We start from the raw sequence: 19,551 nt of genomic DNA on the forward strand, positions 1-19,551 counted from the left end.
TTCTTTCTGGGCCCCGAGCGAGTATGACTTCAGCCCACACAGCCTCTAACAATTCCAGAAATGATGAACACAGCTGCTGGGTGGGGCCGCGTGCCTGCACTCTTCTTTTTCTTGGCGACCAAACCACCTGGTGGCCAGCATCGAGAAACTAGGCCCAGCCTTGTGGCCCCGAATCCCAGGCGCTGTCCTCGCCCTGTTTCCACGTAGGATTCCAGCTACACCTTCCGTCTACTGCCCACAACACTGATGGTCACCAGTCTTAGCCTGTCTCCCCACCAGGTACTGGCTGTGAATGGAGCCATGCCTTTTTCGTTCCTTAGAAAGCTAAAACTTTGGCAAAATCAGAAAACATTCATTCTAACCTCACTTTGGAAAATTATAGAGTCAGAACTGCCAGATGTATTTTCTCACATATCTCAATTTCATACATTTCGTCCTAACAAAGGGCCAGGTGTTCTCATTTTCATTCAGAAAATATGTTAATCAGAGATACATGTATAACCACCATGTTTTACCCAAATTTCTCTGAAATGTATAGTATACAAAAGGAATATCCCTGGGGCTAATTAATGTTTTAAAATATTTACTTAAAGCAGGTAGAAGTTGCATACATCTCTAGAAAAATAAGTAAGTGGGAAGGGAGTGGTTTTGCAAACTTTTTTTTTTTTTTAACCACTTTTACCATGGCAGTCTCTTCGCAAGAGACTGAAATAATAAAACTCTGAGAGAGAAAGAAACCTGTTCAGCTTCACATGTACAAGGCAGACCCTGGTGCAGGTGCACGGATTCACATGTGGGGAACCTGGACAGGCTGTGTCCTGCGAAGGGAGAAAGAGAGGAGAAAACGGTGCCTCTTAAACAGAAAGCAGTGTTGTTTGAGAACCTGACCTCTGTGCCACATGTCTTCGGCTCCCTCGGAACATTCCATGTTAATTATACAGTACGCTGCTGCCATAGTTTTTTTTTGGCATCCGCAACTTTGGAAAACAGATCAATTGTGATTGCAGCGTGGTCTGCGCTCGAAGCATTAGGAAAGGGAAAGCCACAGCCCTTTGGGGACTGAAGGCCTCAGGGTGGCTCGGAGATCACCGCCCAAGAGCAGAGCGGCCCCAGGAGGGGTTCCCCAGAGCAGGTGGCATTAGGAGTGCAGATAGAGAGCGAGACTCCATACGATTCTGTCACGAAAAAGCGGCTCTGTCGCCTGAGCTCTGAGCTCTTACCTCTGTCGCCTGAGCTCAGCATCAGGGCGAGCGCCGGGAGGGATCCCCCAGGGACCTTGCCCAGGGTCTGGGCCCAGTGGCTTCTCCTCCCCCACTTTTCTTATTGTGGTAGAATCTATAGAACATAAAATTTGCCTTTTTAACTGTTTTTACATGTGTGCTGACTGGCGTTTAATTCCATTCACAGTGTGCAACCATCACCACTCTCTAGTCCCCAAATATTTTTTTTTTAAAGATTTTATTTATTTATTTGAGAGAGAGAATGAGATAGAGAGAGAGAGCATGAGAGGGGGAAGGGTCAGAGAGAGAAGCAGACTCCCTGCTGAGCAGGGAGCTCGATGTGGGACTCGATCCCGGGACTCCAGGATCATGACCTGAGCCGAAGGCAGTCGCTTAACCAACTGAGCCACCCAGGCGCCCCTGTCCCCAAATATTTTTATCACTCATAAAGAAACTGTACCCATTAAGTAAGAACTTCCCAATCTCCCTCTTCCTACGTGTCTAGTGTACTTTGAGTCTCTCTGCATTTGCCCATCCTATAGGCGTGTAAGTGCCCTCCCCCGCCGCTCTCTGCCATCTCTAGCCCCGGAGCATGCTGTCGCCTTGTAGTGTCCCCCACCCGCCAGGCCTCTGGGGCTCCTCCGCATTCATACTGAGGTCGGACTCTCCAGGGTTCCTGCAATAGCCTGCTCTTCTTCTGTCTGGAGCATTTGGGCTGAAGCGCTCTTTCTGCCCACCTGACTGCCCCAGGTGAGGTTCTTTGTGCGAGGGTCTCCTCTCCATCTAGGAACAGTGGGAGGGAGTGGCAGGACTGTGTCACAGAGCAGATGCTTGGGGACGTGTTTGTCTTAGCGGATGGTCACCGGGTGCTCACTGTGCCCCGAGGGGCCGTGGAGGACCGTGTCATAGGAGGGGCTCTGGAGCCAGGCTGCCTGCGTTCAAACCCAGGCCTCACTGCTTCCCAAATTCCTTCCCCTCTGTACGCCTCGGGTTCCTTAACTACAAAATGGGGCTAACAGTAGCACTTACCTCACAAGCTGGTGAAGGTGTGTACGGTGCTTAGAACAATGCTTCCCCGTGCTGGCGTGAGCTGCCTTCTGAGCATCGGCCATCACTAGGGCCATGGTCGACGCCTGCGTCACAAAGCTGTGAGGATGATGAGATCATCCGTGTAGTTTTAAAACGGGCTCGCACGTACTAAGCATCCAGTAAATGTCACCTACCAGTCTCTGTGTGTGTGTGTGTGTGTGTGTATGGGAGTATATGGATATGTGTGAGTGTATTTATGTGTGTTTGTGTGTGTGTGAATGTATGCATGTATGTGTGTACCTGTGAGTACGTGTGTGTGTGTGTGTGTTTATATGTATATGTATTTATTTTTACCTCAAAAGCAACTCGGCACTGAGACCCGTTCCAGGGGCTCTCTCCAACTTGCAGTTGCTACAGTCCTGATGATACAGGGGCCTGGACCTCGGGCAGATAAAAACCCACCTGGACTTCCTGTGCTTTTGAAGACAAGAGTAGAGAAATAGCAAGACGGGTCTTCTCAGGAGCTGGTGAGGTAAAAATCAGTATGGCCTGCACATGGAGACACCCTCCGAGTTCACAGCACCGTCTTAGCTTTTTCTTCTTAAGTTTGGAAACAAATCATGCGAATTTGAATTCTTTTTAACCTCAGTCAGAAGAGCCTCACATTCCATCTCCATTCAGAAAGCTGAGTGGGCCTCACTGTTTATGTGGGTGCCCACAGTTTCAATCAAGATTCTCATTTTTTTTCTAATCCAGAGAAGAAAAGTTATCCTGTGAAAGCCAAGCTTTACAAAACTTGTCTCTATGCTTTGATTTTAATTTCCAGTTAAAAGAAACCTCAACCCTGCTTGCTGAATTGCTGTGTGAAATGTTACCAGGGCATGGAGAAGGGCTGGGGCTGAAGAAGGAATGGCCTCCTTGCAAACACGTTCCTCTTTCTGAAGGAAGGAGGACTCAGAACTGGCTGGGAAGCTGAACTTCAGTTCCAACGCAGAGGAGATGTGTGTGTTGGGGATGCACTCTGGGAACAGAGCAAGGTTTCTGGGGATCACATGGCATTTCTCCTACTCAGAGCCCCCTGAGCTCCATGTTTGCATCCCCATCACTTACGGTGCTCCCTGTCTGGCCACCTACATCCCTCCACACTGGACGTGGCCTGGGACCATGCCAGAGGAGTCCCCCAGTCTCCCCTAGGTGGTCCCAGGCTCAGCAGGTAGCCCTTACAGTATGTTGAAACACCATAATTTTCTGAGTAACATCAGAGGGGCTTGTTTTTATGTATGGGGGTGCGGGGGAGGCAGGATGCAGACTTGCTTGCTGAAGATGGATTGACCATTGGTCTAATTTTTTCTCTTGTCTTTGCTTTAGACCCTAGAAGCAACACTGCTATATATCACATATTGGGCTAAGTTCCCTGAGTCCCTAGCCTTTCCCTGGAAACAAGCAAGACCCTCTCTGAAGCTGCTTGAGGGGTGAGAGAGGAAGGGTTTTGATAAATGGTCCTTTTCCAGCCAGACTGGCTCATGCAGCTTCTGAAAGCACCCAGCTTTCTCCCGTTGAGCCGCTGGCCTGCAGTGGGCGTCAGACCCACTGAGGGGGGAGCACAGGGCTCCAGGCTGACTGCTCTTTGCTTCACTGTGGCCCTCTCATGGGTTAGCAGCCACTCCTGCTCGTGCACAGACATCCAGATACCAGGTCCCTTGAGGAACTGCCCATCAGCACGGCCCGAACTGCCCCTCTCCCCAGCATCATGCACACAAGCACTCAGAGCTAGACGTAGAGACCCTCGGTCTAAGAGACAGGCTTTCAGGCCCTCGCACCCCCTCTCCCCCATCATGCAGGGCACAGGTTATGCGCCAGACCCAGGATTAGACACACAAGGAGAGGGAGGAGAGCTCTCATCATCCCCACCTCTGTGCCCCAGAGTGTTCGTAAGTTACTTCGCTGACTTCTCTAGCAAGTTCCCTCTCCTGAGGTGTCCCTCTGGAGGTGTGTTGGCTGGTTCCGGTGGCGCTGGTTCTAGGATGCAGTTTGACTGACTCAAAAGCCCTTGCTCTTTCCTCTGCCTTCTCACTACCCAAAATGTGGCTGGTGGAGCACGGCCTCAGCATTGCCTGGGAGCTTGTCGGAGGTACAGAATGCCACTCCTTCGCCTGCTGAATCCCAGACCTACGTTCGGTGTGCACAAGAAAGTTGGAGAAACACGGCCACCCACTGCCCAGTTCCTGTGTGAGAGAAGCCTGACGGGGGGAGTGGAGAAGGGGGGTGTGGCCGAGAAGACCTCCTTAGGGGCAGGTTTGAGCCGACCCACCGTGGGGGGTCATGGAAGAGAAGGAGCACCTTCTAGTCAGAATGGCTTCCGCAAATACCTTCCCTGTCTGTACAGAGAGGCACGAGGTAGCCGTGAAGTTCCCACCCGTGTGGGAGGGCAGACCGCGTGAGGATGAGAAGACTTGACACCTGCACAGAACAGGGCTCAAGTCCCCGCACATATCCAGAGACTGGGGCTGTGGGAGAGGCAGTCACCTCAGAGTGCGCTCACTGAGGCCCGGGCCTCTGGGATGCCCTTCTGAGGAGGAGGGCATGAAGCTTGAAGAGCTTAATCTGGGGAGGTTCCCAAGGTCCCAGAAGGAGTCTGGCTCTGAAGGAGGCGTCGGGGGTGTCAAGCCAGGTAGTCTTATCCTGCGTCAGCAGCCCTGTGCACTTGTGTCTGGACAGAGTGAGTGGCCAGGAGGCGTGGCTGGGCCACCCTGGGCCGGTGTACGTGTGGGCAGGTGTCTGTTGGTCTTGGGCAAGAGGCGGTGAGGGACGAGGCCTCCACAGGATGGGAGTGCAGGGGACACCAGCCTGCCTGGGGACGTGGATGTGGGTTTACACCGACTGCTGACAGGCTGGCGGAGCCATCTGGTGACACTTGGCTGTCATGGGTCCTGGCCTGGCTCTCCTGGGCAGGGTTGTTTCTTTCCTCCTTTGCCTCCTACCCAGGGTGTGTCCAGAGCTGAGGTTTCTTCTTGCTTTTCCTTAGGCTGAGACCAAGCCAGAAACTTGTAGCCTCCCCAGTAAGCCAGCCCTGCAGGTTCCACATGGGGCAGAGAGCAGAGCAGCTCAGCCCCACGTTGGTGGTACGAGGATTTGTGGGATGGGTGCCTCCTCGGGGTGTGGATGGGTGAAGATAAGCACCTAATTAGTTTGGATGTGGGTCAGGTCAGGATGTGTCCTCCTCAGTAGGCAGTCTGGCAGCCTGAACTGCCGTGGGAACAAAGGCAGAGAGAAGGTGGCCGGGAACACTCGAGGAAGAAAGGCTGCCCCCTGACCAGCCAGAGAATATTCCAGAAGAAATACGGCTCCAGCACTAGTGTCTAGCAGAACTGCTGTTATTTTCAGAGGATCCTAATTAGTTTCCTCAGGTAGTGGCTTGGACTAGCATCTAATTTTAACGCCACCTTTGATCTGGTTCTTAAAAATTCCACTCTTCACGTTCACTCAGATCCTAGTCGCCTGTTCTGGTTAAGCCCAGGCCCCAGTACTCCACTCCAGAGAGAGCTGAGAAGTCACAGAAGTCTAGGCAGCCCCAGACATGCCTGCGGGGACAACTGGAGAGAGTACTAGGTGTGTTGGGGGGTAATTCTGATTCTTTAACCCTTTATAAGGAGCACCACAGGCACTGCAGAGATTCTGGGGAACCGTCTGGAAGGCATGGAGAAGAGACTTAAGCAGAAAGGGGCCCACGAAGGGGCTAAGAGTATCACTTTCAATTTGAAGGGGGGAAAAAATCTCCCTAGGAAATCAGCACAGTGCAGCAGGGAGGCAGAGAAGAGCTCACCTGCCCTGGGTGAGGGTGAGGTTGGCTACCGTCTGGAAGGAGCTGGCGAAAGGCACATTTGCTCCAAGTCATCTGGAAAGAAGGGGGCTTGTGAACAGGCCATGCTGGCCAGCATCTCCCGGCTGTCCCCTTCCTCATCTTTCCAGCCTGGTCCTGTGTTTGGAGACAGGCACAAGGACAAGAGTGGGCCCCGTGGTGCTGGTGCTGAGGCCATTACGGACGACATGGTGTCAAGAACCAGAGCCGCAGCAGATCTGAGCCGGGAAGGTCTCTCTGTGGGAGACGTGGGAGACGGCGGCGCGACCCAGCCAGTGTCACTGTGCGAAAGTCCGTGATAATGATGAAAATAGGCCTTGCCATTTATGCTGCACCCAGAGTGCTCAGGACAGAAGCCCAGGCGTAGGGCTCCTTATCCTCCTCCATCCCGTTTCTGTCCGTCCTCAGGTGCAGTCACACGCCTGCCGCTGACAAATAGCTCCCCCCATCCTCGACACCACCACCGTGCTCCCCTGGGGCCCTGCAGCAGCTCCTGCCTCTCCTCCAGGCCACCCCACCCCAGCCGGCCACCATCCTCATACGCACAGACTGCCTCGCTTCAACCCCTGGATTCCCCTCAGTGCTCGTTGCCTGGAACTGCCGAGACTCCCCTGCAGGCCTGTGATCCTGGCTGAAACTGCTGGCCTGCTGAGAGACCAGAAGCGCCCTCAGTTCCGGCGACTGAGGCATGCGGGAGCAGCTGAGACTCCAGGCCACCTTTGAGGAATTGCTTATTTTCTGAAATCAGACAGTTCTGATAAACCCCTCCTAATGTTGCTCCTTGATCCAGCCTAGCACATTTGTGATCTAAGGACAAATTGTTTTGTAACTTTCCTTCTTTTTTCCTTTCTTTAAAAAAGAAAAGTGAAGACCGTGCCGTGGCGTGCCCAGTGGTGAGGCTTCAGGGCACGAAGTGCAGCTAGCTGTGTGGGGACACCGGGCAGGCCAGGGACAAGTTGGATGTTTGGGTGGGCTAGAGGCCAGGCATGTTTTGCTCAGGTGTACTCTATTTATACAGATGACCTCTAATGCACTGCCCTTGGGTGAGAAGAGGCTTAAAAAGTCAAGAACAGTCTTTCTGCATCTTGGGGCATCATGGAGTGGTAGGGGTCCCAGTAGCAGAGAAGGCAGAGGAGGATGAGACACCACCTCAGGGCTGCCTGGGGTGGAGGAGGTGGCCAGCCCAGCCAGCTCTCTGTGTGCCTCTTTCCTGTGCTGAGCACATGCTCAGTGCTCACCATGCTGCACTGAACTGGGAAGCCGAGGGGGAGGCTCTGGGCAAGCACGTAACACGAGCCTGCTTCTAGCCGAGTGGTCTTTCTTGCACGTCAGTCCTGACTCTGCCAGCTTGTCAGCATACACAAATCGTGGGGCTTTGTTGATACACGGAAATGGGTTTTGGAAACAAAAGCAAGTAACATGAAAAAAAATCCACATTGTACTCATACACTGGTGCTATATTTAAAGAAAGATTAATTATTGGAGTTTGGTGATCATTCTGGGCATAAAACCATAGGCTTTCAAAACAGGAAAGGAGCCTGGGGCTGATTAATCCACTTAACAGATGCAGGAACTGAGGCCTCAGGAGGGGAGGTGACTTGCTCACGGTCACCCTACTGGTGGTTGCAGAGCCCTGTGACAGACAGCGTGGGGGAAGCAGGCATGTGTTCGCCGCAGAGAACCCACATTGCTTCTCAGCAAGTGTGATGTGCGTCCACTGCTTCCATCATCTCGTGCGTTCCTCAAAAGCCCCTTCCAACAACCCTAGTTCCATACAGGAATCCTGGAGCACAGAGAGCTGCAGTGCCTTCTCTGGGCTAGTAAGCAGAGGACTGGGATTTGAATCTGGACCGTCTGCTCCCAGAACCTGCATTCTTAACGCCATGACGTACCAGTACTTTTTTCAAGGCGGTGGAAAACTAATGTATCCCTGCTGCCCTGCCCTGCCTCCCCCTCCACTCCAGACTAATGGCTAATCCCTGGGATAGAAGGTGGCCGGGCTGGGCCCTCCCTCCTGGTGCCATAAGCACGCTGCTTCCAGGAAACATTTCCCTAGTGGTCCCCCGCCCACCCTGCTCCCCCTTCCCAGAGCTGTGATAAAGTGAGAAGGTACAGGAAGGTATTAGCATAAAATCTGTATGACATTTGTAAGTGGCTCTATATGTGCCTACTTTATGGCCGTTTGCAAGATAAAATGACATCATTGCTACTCTCCTGGTTTTCATCTCTTTATAAAAACACCATTTTTTTTTCCTTCTGAGTGTATGATCCTTGGGCCAGCAGCATCAGAATTATCTGAGAGCTTGCCAGAAATGCAGCCTCTGAATGAGAATCTGCATTTTAATGAGATCCCAGGCAAGTCCCTCGCACAGTGAAGTCCAAGAAGCGCCGCTGCCCAGAACGGGCTCCTGTGGGGCCGTGCCTGTGTCCTTGCTTGTGCTTGACAGGTGGGAGGGCCTTGGCATTTGTCAGTTGCCAGTGTGCCAATCACTGTTTTTACCCTTGACCAAGACCCCTGCCACAAATGTAGTATAGGACAGTGAGCAGGGACAAGCAAAGGTAGAGGCTGGCTTAAATGAAGTGGGAAGGCTCACAGATTTTTTTCTGGGCTTGAGAAATACCACATTTTGCTGCAGCTCGATTGCCTTTGTACCTGGGTCAGCCATGCCCACATAGTCTCCCCAACACCCAGCTCCCGGGGTGGAACACGCCCTTCTGTGAGGGTGAAGGGTGCTGGGCTGGATCGATTGAGCTTAATTCTGGACACAGGAGTAAATTCTACACCTGCTCTTCCCCATCACCCTTACTGCACACAACTGAATTTTGCTCACTGTCCTGGAAAGCACCCCAGCATGTGTCCTGGGCACTTCTTTTCTGTGTCGCCTAGTGCTGTGGGTCTACTGGGGGCAGTGAGCCGATTCTGAAGGTAACTCTCTCTGGTTTTGTCTTCACCCTGATGAAAGTCCTTCCCTCAGCCTCAGTTTGGGGAAAGGGTAGGATTATGGAGCTAAAAGCTGGGCCCTGGCCACCCATGCCAGGCCAACTACATGTGGGTATTTGGCAGCCCAGCCTGCTGGCTGCACACCCTACAGTCTCTTGGTTAGGTCTTAGGGCTTCTACCAGATTTGAGCTTCTCCCTAGCAGTGATGTACAAGCCTTGTATTTGGAGGCCTGCATCTTCCACGGCCATTGCCAGGAAAGGCATTGTCCAGAGGGCTGTGGGCACCCCTGGGTCAGGTTACCATCTGGGTCCCTTCATTGATAATCTTTGTCACAGTGGCACCTCATCACAGATAGGCATTCCTCGGCTCATGGGTCTGACATCTCTACGTCATTTTCTCTGTCCTCGCCCTGAGAGAAATGCAAGGGTTCAAAGCAAGTCTCCTCCAAATGTGTCACTTTGATATGTAGACTCTTTGGGGCTGAAGGCAGTGGATACCTATAGGCTCAAGAGAAACTTTTGCTCTCTCTTAGCTACCTAGAAGAATCTAAATTGAGAGTCTTTCCCAGAGTAGGAGTTATTACTAGAGATAAATTTTATCTAAATGATCCAACTATATGGCAGGGCAAACATCTAATTACCAAACATCTGCTCTTCTTTTTATTGCCCTCCTCCCCTTTGATGCCCCGGCCCTATTCCATTCCTTAGCTCAGGATGGCATATCTACCTCACTTTACCTTTCTGTCTTTGAACTTCTCATGTATGTAGGGTTCCTATTTGTACAAAATTAATTTTTATTTTCTCCTGTTAATCTGTTTCATGTCACTTTAATTCTAAGACCAGGTGGAAGAACCTTTGAAGGATAGAGGAAATTTTTTTCTTCCCCAAACAGAGACCTGGCTACCCTCAGTAAAGACCCCCGTGGCTCTAGTTCACAGGGCCCAGGGTACATTCTCCCCCAACTGCCTTTCTAAACTATTGTTCCACCACCTTCATTCACCATTCTCCTCTTTTAAATTCTACCATCTGATTTTACAGTATCTTGTTCCTTTGTTCGTTCCATTCTTTAATCCGTCCAACCATTCATCCTTTTGAAACTTAAGAGTTCTCAAGGCCTGCTGTGAACCAAATGCCCACACTAGGCCCTCAAGTCATAAAGATGAATAACATATTCTGTTTATCAATGCCAGGGTTCCTGACTCCACTCAGACCTTCCATACTCAGGAAAATCCTTTTTCCATCTTTTATTGACTCTTCACTGCCCTTGTAAACCATTTCTCTTTCTCAAACCCTTATTGGTACCCAAGTCCCTCTGTCTCCATAAATGACGTTACCTCCTAACCTTCCCAAGATTTAGACTTCACCCTAAATGACCTTTCTCAGTGTCCCTGATTCCCACTTCAGAACCTGTATCTTCTCATTATGTCCTTTCTCTAGTCTCGGATGTGTCCTGGGATTTCCCTCTTCTTGGTAAACTCTTCTGCCTGGCTCCTGTGACCATGGGCAAATGGTTCGTATCCCCCTACCATACTTTGCTCATCTGTAACATGGAGAGAATACTACTTACCTCGTTTGTTTGTTACAAACATTAAATTAGGACTTAAAACAGGGTCTGACACATAGTAAATGCTCACTAAGTATTAGCCATCATCATGATTATCATTCCTCAAAGTACCCACCCTGTCACTCACCCTGTATTTCTTACCTCTTTAGTCTGGCATGCACATTCCTTTCCCTGGGCATATAGATATCCCCCCTATCCATGTCTTACCCCGTGCTAAGTGCCCAGCTCCTTAGTCTCTGTCACTCACCTCTGTCAGAGGTCTGTAGTCTCCTGTAGCATTTCCAAGTTCCCTTCCTTTGCAGCTTTCAATACTGTCCATATTCTCATATGCAGTGAGGTAATGGGGGCAGTTTAGAGTGGGTGGGGAGCCAGGAAGATCCAGGGGAGACTATCTAGAGAATAGGGAGAGGTGGACCCCCAGAGGCTCTCCAGGGGCCGGCAATCTGGTTCTGCAGGGGGACACACAGGACGATGCAGTCAGAGGGGACCTATCCCAGTTCCCCATCACTGGAGCAGAGCACCTTCTGATGGCAAGGTTCACGGAGGGAGAGCCAAGTGGGTAGGTAGCTCAGGTGGGGTTTGAAGAACCATGAGGCCATGGTGAGGCCATCATTACTGTCATTGAAATTATTGAGAGTGCATTTCCCGGCTCCTCTTCTTCCATCCCCTAAATGTTGGAACTCCCCAGAATTCTGTCATGCTTGCTTTGTGCCGCTGCCTGTGACCTGTCCCCAACCACCTGCAGGGCTCTCCCCCATCACTATTCTTGCTGACATATGTTCAAGACTGAGCGGGTCACTCCCCTTTTTATCCTCCTAGTCTTGCCTTGGCTGTTAGTGTCCACTGTCCCTGTCACACCTCAGGCATGAAGCCCCTCAGAGCTCCATCTGCCTGCTTGAAGCCTCCAGTGCCTCTTCCTCCATCATCTGTCCCTTGTCCCTCCCCAGGCCCTCCCCATGCAGCCCTCCAGGGCCTAGCCCAGTTCAGGCACAGCACGCTCGGGAGCTGTTTGTCAGATTGAGTGACCGCAAGTCCCCCAGCCCACACACCTGTGTTCACAGCTCTGGGGCAGCAGGTATGGGAGGAAGCCCGTGTGGCCGAGATGTCCCCGCAGGCTGGGCATGGGCAGCGGTGGGCGGGCCGGAGACGTGAGAAGAGGACTGGTAACTCAGAGAAGGGCATCCCACCCTCCTGTGGACATGGGGGAATGGGAAGCCTCGGGGCCCTGACTGTGCCATGCCATGGGAGACCTCACACCAAGCAGCTGTCCTTCCAGAGGTCTCCGGGGGAAAGGAGGACTGTGGGTGTTTGGGGGGCCGCCAGGCTCAGAATTGGTCGGGCCATCTTGTGGCAGGTCAGAGGCCTTCCTGGCAGGGATGTCCACCCTCCCTGATCCACTGCTGTGCTGGGTTTTACGGAGATGGTCGGTCATAGCTGGTGCAGCTTTGGGCATGAGCCAGACAGCGCTGGTCACCTTTATTCCAGACTTCATTGAGGCAGGAAGCCATGTCGGAACAGAAGCCTCCAGGTGGTTTTCTGGCTGGCTAGGTGGATGAGGGCTGCTCTCTGAGGTACTACAGAGAGGAGGTACTACACCATGAGAGGAGCCCGGGCATGGTGGGGCTCTGCCCTTCTGTGCCAGTTAGGGCCACCCCTCGTGGGCCTGGCACTTGGCAGGGTTCACGTACCCATGTGCTCCTGGAGTCCCATCATAGCCCTGTGGGTGTCTCACCCCCATCCCCATGTTAGCGCTGGGCAAACCAAGGCCCTGAGAGGCCCGGGGGCTTGTACAGCTTGCCCTTACCCCTAGCCTCCTGAGTCCAGATGTAGACCCCTTCCTTGCATGATGGACACTGTTGGTGTGCTCGTGTCAGGGTCTCCTCTCCTTGCTCGACCACCAGTTTCTTGAGGGCAGGAATGTTCTACTTGCCATTGTATCGGTTGAGTCTGATAGGTGCTCCATTCAATATTTGGGTGACCGCTGATTGATTATTCTCTCCACTCCGAGTGCTGTCTGGTGCTCCTACATGTCTCACTAAGAACTGGAGGAGATACCGCAGGGTGGATTTTTGGGCATCTTTCTGCAGGCTGACTGGTATTGCGTCACCTCTTACCCCCCACCCCCATCCCTACACCCACATTTCTGAATCCCTCTGCTTTGCTCGGTAGCCTGCGTGTCCCGCTACAGACACCTACCCTCCTTCTGTGACCCTCCTGGACAGATGCAACCCAGCCTGTCATGACTGTCTCAGCCCACTGGGGATGGCGGGGGTCAGGGAATTTGCTGAGGGCAGCTCTAGACTCCACAGGTGCCCTCGTAGTCTGGACAGTGAGAACATAGGTGAAGATAAGCTGTGTGCTATTTCCCTTTGTCTTCATCGTTAGAGTGTTATGGGCCAATTGTGTGCCCCGTCCCCCCATTCAGATGTTGAAGTCCTAATTCCCAGGCCCTCAGACTGTGACCTTATTTGGAAATAGGTTTGTCACGGATGTAATGAGTTAAGATGAGGTCACACTGGAGTAGGTAGGCCCCCTAGCCCAGTATGACTAGTATCTTAAAAAGGGGAGATTTGAGGGTGCCTGCATGGCTCAGTTGGTTAAGTGTCTGCCTTCGACTCAGGTCATGATCCCAGGGTCCTGGGATCGAGCCCTGCATCGGGCTCCCTGCTCACCGGGGAGTCTGCTTCTCCCATGCTCGCTCTCTCTCAAATAAATAAATAAATAAATAAAATGTTTTAAAAAACGGGGTGGAGATTTGGACACAGACACACAAACAGGGAGAATGCTATGTGAAGATGAAGGCAGATATTGGGGTGATGCTTCTAAAATGAAGCCAAAGGTTGCCAACCAACCCCCAGAGGTTGGAGAGAGACACAGAACAGGTTCTTCCTTAGCCCTCAGAAGGAACCCTGCCGCCGACACCTTGATCTCAGACTTGCAGCCTTCAGAGCAGAGGAAGAAAAATTTATGTTGTTCAAGCCCCCCACGTAGTCTGTGATGCCCCAGCAGACAGATGTAGAGAGCTCAGTGGTCTAGTAGATAAGAATGAAAAGCCCAGTGTCCAGGTCAGCTCTCTAGAAAATTTGTAATTAATACCTACCCCAGTGCCCTGTTGTGACCCCCCCCCCGCCCCTCCTCCAGCTAAAAGCTCCAACACAGCATTCAGAAAACACAGACTCAGCAGATGTTAACTCCTTTCTCCCTCCTCTTCACCCCCAGACCTTCCTCAGCTCATCTTACTTCCATGAGCCCTCATTCTCTCAGACTGGGGCGGGCAGTACAGAGATACCAGTTTGCAAAGTAGGAAGCTTGGCAGCTTCTGGTGCAGGGAGGGGTGAACGGGGGACTCTGGTGCTTCTGGTTCCTTCTGGAGGAGGGCCTTGAGGAAATCCCTAGACATCTCTGGGGAGTCTCTTTTGGGTCTCAGTACCCCCAGAAGTCCTCTGCTCTCCTGCCAGGCCACTTGGTTCCAACATCCCCAGCTCTGCCCACGTGCCCCCTGCCTCAACCCTGACCTGTTGTCCTCTCTCAGTTCTGGGCATATTGTGGTTGGAAACTCAGTTGCTGGCCTGCAAACAGGGCTGGTGTTTGAAAGCAAGCACATTTCTTTTGAGGTCCTGCAAACAAGGGCAAGCACACGCCTTCCACCCGCTGCCCCCAGCAAAAGCTCCATCAGCCACTTGGGGGCCCAGCTCCCCTTCCAGGTGCAGGCATGTTAAGCCTGGAGGAGCTAGTCCCTGCCAGATGGGAAAGCATGAACTCTGCCTCCCGGAAGCTTGGCACTAAGTGGCACGGTCTCACCTGGCACAGGGCTTGTTGAGTGGTGGGAGAGAACAGTCGCCTTCTCTGAGCAGAGGCATTTGTGGGAAAGCAAAATCCTCGGCCTGGGATTGGGGGTTGCCTTTTCAGTGGTGTGACTCCAGGCAGAACAATTTCCGAGCCTCAGTGTCCTCATTTGTAAAATAGGCAGGTGAACTAAGAATCTTCCTGAGTCTTTAGGTTCTGGTAGCCTGTGGTTCCAGGAGGGACCCCTCTCATCCTGGTCCTGCCACCACTGGCTTCGGGAACGTTTCTGTCCAGCAGAACTAGGGACCTGACTTGCTAGCAAGAGATCCTGCTGAGGGGCAACTGTGACTCCTGACAGCGAGGAACGCCCTAGGGAAATGGCCGTTTATTATTATTTTTTAAATATTTTATTTATTTATTTGACAGAGAGAGATAGAGCAAGAGAGGGAACATAAGCAGGGGGAGTGGGAGAGGGAGAAGCAGGCTTCCCGCCCAACAGGGAGCCCCAAGGCTGACGCTTAACGACTGAGCCACCCAGGTGCCCCAGAAATGGCCGTTTAAAGCCTCACAGTGTCAGCAGTCTATGTCATCTCCAGGTTGATACCACAGGGCCGTGGTTCCCCTAAAGAACTGGAGAGTCTGTGCCCGTCTCCCAGAACTTTAGCTCAAGGCAGGAATGAGAGACACTGTCCTTGCTCCGAAATCAGCCCCACATCACCCAGAACTGTTCCCTGGTCACTTCGCAGGCCCTGGGGTGGATGGAACACTGGGCTACTGAGCACTGCTCTTCACTCCTGGCCTTTTCTCTCAAAGGACTGGAAAACAGGGTCCCTTCCAAGTCAAACAAGAGCTAATTGGTCCTGGGCGACAAGCATGGGCATAAAGGGAGTAGTGTTTCCTGATTCCAGCCTTCACTGATTAGACAGCATCCAGACGGCGTGCTTCCTCTGGGAAGAGGCCCAGCTTTGCTTGCTCACTGGTGACTTTGCACTTGACTCTGATGCACACTCGAGGGGTAAGCCACAGGGAGAAGTGCCACACATGACGCTGTCCTTCGGAACCTCAGAAAATGGAGCCCTCTCTGCCTGAAAACCAGCAGCTTGAACTCAGCGTCAGTCAGCACGGGCTTCTAGAACCTTCTTAGTGAGCCTGATGCGGATTGCCCAGGCTCATTGTTGTGTTCCCATCTTTCTTCTCAACCCTCTCGGAAGTGAAAGTGGAAAATTCTGAGCCTTAGGATCCAAGAAAGACCAGCCCAGGAGAAAATCATGGAAAGATAGGGGGGCAGGAGGGTCTGTGATTGGGGTGGGTGGGAGGAGAAAGGGTTATTCATGACAACATGCGTTCTTTCCCAGGTCCTCTGGCCAGGCTCTCTAGTTGAGAGACTTGTTGGAGTGACCTTGGCAATGATCATCAGGGAAAGACTTGAAGGGAGGAAATGACTTAGCTTTTCAAAATGATTTCAAATACCTCTTTCTGTAAAGATGGATTTTCTTCATGAAAACTAGTGTACTCGTTTTTAATAGTCTTTTTTAATGAGTATGAGTTAAGGCATACTCAATAGAATAAATTTAGGAAATTCATTGCCCATACCTGGAAGAATGTACTTGAAGGTTCTTAATTTGTGTTTTCCCAACAAGCCTCATTGATTCCTGGAAAGACTCAGTATTTACAGTGGACTGCCTCCACGAGGGCTTGTTTCGCATTTGAAGTTATTTCTGAAGAAGAAGAAATCCTGTCCCCTCTAATGTGTGTCTCCAGGTGACAGTGGAGGATGGAGACAAGCCTCTGCAGAGGCCCAGGGCCAGGATGAGTCAGGGCAACTTGGTGGACTGTGGGCTTGGAGCTTAATCTGAGAAACTTCTGGAAGCTCCAGGACTCAGAACCAGATACCTGCATTCATACAGAGGCTCCTGCAGCCTCAGCACATACCTCTGGCAGTGCCCTGTGAATATATATCATCAGCCCCAGGCCCTGTGAGGAAGGCGAGGGTCTGGGGCCCTCTCTGACCCCCCTCAGAGAGGCTCTTGGGTCTGACCCCCTCCCAGCGAGGCACCAGCAGCTTCTGCCTCACCTGCCAGCCAGGTCCCCAGAGGCCGTGGCCTTGGCAGTGTCAGCCAACTTCAGAAATTAGATTGAAATCCAAGTGCTGCTCCCGGGAACCTTAGCTCATGGAATCTGAGGCTAAGACGAAAGGGACTTTAGAGACCAGAGCCCTCGCGTTCAAGTTGGGCCTGCCCCTGATGCACCGGGGACCTCTATTCCGTCCCTGTGAGAATGCGGACCGTGACGTCCCCGCACTGCCCAGGAGCAGAGGTGGGGAACGGAAGAGGGCTCTGCCATGCTTGCCGTGCTGTGGCAGCTGAGGACCCGGCCGGACCACCCCGTTCGGCCCGTTCACGTGGGATCAGGGCCCGTGCTCGTGAGCTCCAGTCCCTCAACGTCTCTGTGTCCTTCTCTCCATCCCAAGGCCGGTGTGGTTCCTCCACACAAACCAGCTGACACGGAGGCCAGGAAAACCCACCTCTCCTCCAAGTGGCTGCTCTGTCTGTCTGGGTTCATTCTGAAGCAGTAGGCATGCTTTAAACAAGGGCACCCTGGAAATAATTTTGTACTTAGGGAATCACTGGTTCACTTTCAGGCTGTTTTTTTGCTTCAGCAGACATCCTGGGTGGCTTGCGTTTCCAATTTCCTGTCCCTCCTTCGCTTCTCCTTACAAATCATAATGTGCTGATGTCCCAGACCTGGTTCTCTCTGGCTTTGTTATAAAATGCCTCTTTGTGCCGATAGCAACAGCAGGGCTAGGCATGAGCTTCCCAAAGAGCCACCTGGGTTATGGGCTCCACCTGGAAGGGTGCTCGTTTTTCTGTCTCTGCCTCTGGCCCTGCTGTCCTGAGCCCAGCAAGTTCGGTAGCAGGTCAGTCTGGTAGAGACAGGGAAGCTCCGTGGAGTACCGCAGGGCTGCGGATGACCTCTCCACTCCCTAGCTTGCTCAAGAGTAGAGACCATACTGAGCCCTTTGAAAAGCCCTGAGCACCCTCTCGTGGTCCCCTGCCCCTCACCACGCCGGAGAAATGTGGCCCTGGGGGCTCGAGTGCTCAGTGCAGCGGCTCGCTTTCCATCTGCAGCTGCAGCTTTGTGTCCTGATGTTTTCCTGCCCCCCCCCCCCACCGGTTCCAGACGACACCGAAGGCTACGTAGCCTGAGCCACACCGACCTTTCCATCATTCCTTGTCAAGTAATTTCATGTCCTGAAGGCCCCACCGTGTGGGCGCCATGTGAGGTGCTGAGGTTCTGGAGAGGCCTCACAGATCGGGGAGGGCGGACTTGACCACCAGCCTGCACCCTGTTCGCCCTCCCCTGGTCCTCTGGGAAGGGGAGAGACGAGACCTGGGGGAAGAACGGAAGGAAGATGATGGCCTCGCGGTGTCCAGGGCCTCCACAGGCCCGGCCCTGCCTGTCTACTCCAGATGTCTCCTCTCCCGCTCCTCCCCTCCCTGGTGAATGCTTCTCCTCTCTCCCCGAAGCCTGAATCCATGGCTTGGCAGTAAAACTCCTGTCCTCCTGGTTGGAGGACCCCTCCTCTCCCATGCTGTGGTGGCCCAGATTCATTTGGTAGAATATTAGTGGCTTGCAGCCTGGACCCGAAGGTAACCATTTGGAAGAAATACGGTAAAATGGACCAAGTTGCCAGAGCACATTCCAGTGCCCCTGTGATCCCATCACTGGAGGCTTTTGTGGCTAGAAGGGCTCCAGCATCTCCGTGTGCTCTGGAAGCTTATTTTTGCCAAGGTTGTTATCACCAAGCAGGCGCCAGAGCTTGTTCCACTCACAGTCCAATTACGGCAAAATTCAAACAACAGACCTGTTATTCCACTTGTCAGAATGTCCAGAGGGAATGCTTTTCCCCTCACCAGGATCAGACTCTCGGTGCCCTTTGTGATGATACACGAGACCTCAAGGAAGGTCCGTCTGATTCCCAGACACAGAGCAGTGTGTGGGAACTGGGAAATGGATCTCTATGGCCGCCGTGGGGTCTGCTCTTCTTTCCCCTGCACCGGCCGCTTCACCACACAGATCCTGCCCTGTAACTGGTTGGGGAAGCGACCTCTGGGAGGCTCAGGGGATGGCACTTCCAGGCTGGGGGCAGACTTGGCTTACCCCGATGCATCCCCCATCCGGAGGACTGTCGAGGGAAGGGGCAGAGCTGGTAAAAATAGGTGGGATGTGGTGTGATGTGGACTACGCTCCTGCCCCTTGCCCTCAACAAAGGGCCTGCCATCTCCCTGCCGTCCTGCAGGCCGCAGGCTCCTCTGGGGACATGGAGCCCAGGACCCCTCTGCGTCCTGCTGTGCGCCACCCCAGCAGCATGCACGGGAACTTGCACAGGAGCTTAAGGAGGTTGGAGAACAGAGTGGCTGGCGCTCTGACCATGTCACCCACAAGGAGGTTTCTCGATCTGTCTCCCCTTCTCCAAATGGAAGCATTTGGATAGAAGACCTGGAAGGGTCCCTCTGGTGCTAACACCCCATGAACTGTAGACCTAGATCAGATTTCTAAATCTGCCTTGAGAGAAGACTGAGGAGACATTCCCTCTAAAATAGCCATAATTCTACCTGACTGTTCCCCAGCTGCTTTTCACCCTAACCCACGCGTGTGTTTCAGGCCTCAAACCCCTGTCCAGCCTTTCAGAAGTGCAGGGCTTGGGCCTTAATAAATGAAGCTTGTTCTAAAGCGGAAACCCAGTTTATTTTAGCCTGCATATAGCTTTCTACTGCTTTACCAGATCACTGCTCAGAAGCGCTTCCCCCACCTCTCTCCTCTCCTTTTCAAGATCACAAAGACAGGAGCGCCTGGGTGGCTCAGTCGGTTAAGCATCTGTCTTCGGCTCAGGTCATGATCCCAGGGTCCTGGGATCGAGCCCCGCATTGGGCTCCCTGCTCAGCGGGGAGTCTGCTTCTCTCTCTCCCTCTGCCTGCTTGCTCTCTCTCTCTCTGCCAAATAAATAAAATCTTTTTTTAAAAAAAAAGATCACAAAGACAAGGGGATAGAAAGTTCTACCAGGATTGTTGCCATCTTAAAAAGTAGACTCTGGAGCCAGATGCCTGGGTTTAGTCCCTGGTTCTGCAACTGCATACTCATTAGCTGTGTG

The 19,551-nt window shown here is 52.6% G+C and overlaps 1 protein-coding gene across 6 annotated transcripts in view; it reads left to right on the plus strand.

Annotated features, from left to right (window-relative positions):
• XXYLT1 (xyloside xylosyltransferase 1) overlaps positions 1-19,551 on the plus strand; it is a 161,831-nt gene that overhangs the window by 140,320 nt on the left and 1,960 nt on the right. The gene's annotated exons all lie outside the window — the stretch shown is intronic.

The sequence above is a fragment of the Mirounga angustirostris genome, unplaced genomic scaffold (assembly GCF_029215605.1).
Source record: "Mirounga angustirostris isolate CCGP_5_RB_7025 unplaced genomic scaffold, mMirAng1.0.hap1 SCAF_1, whole genome shotgun sequence".
Lineage (NCBI taxonomy): Eukaryota > Metazoa > Chordata > Mammalia > Carnivora > Phocidae > Mirounga > Mirounga angustirostris.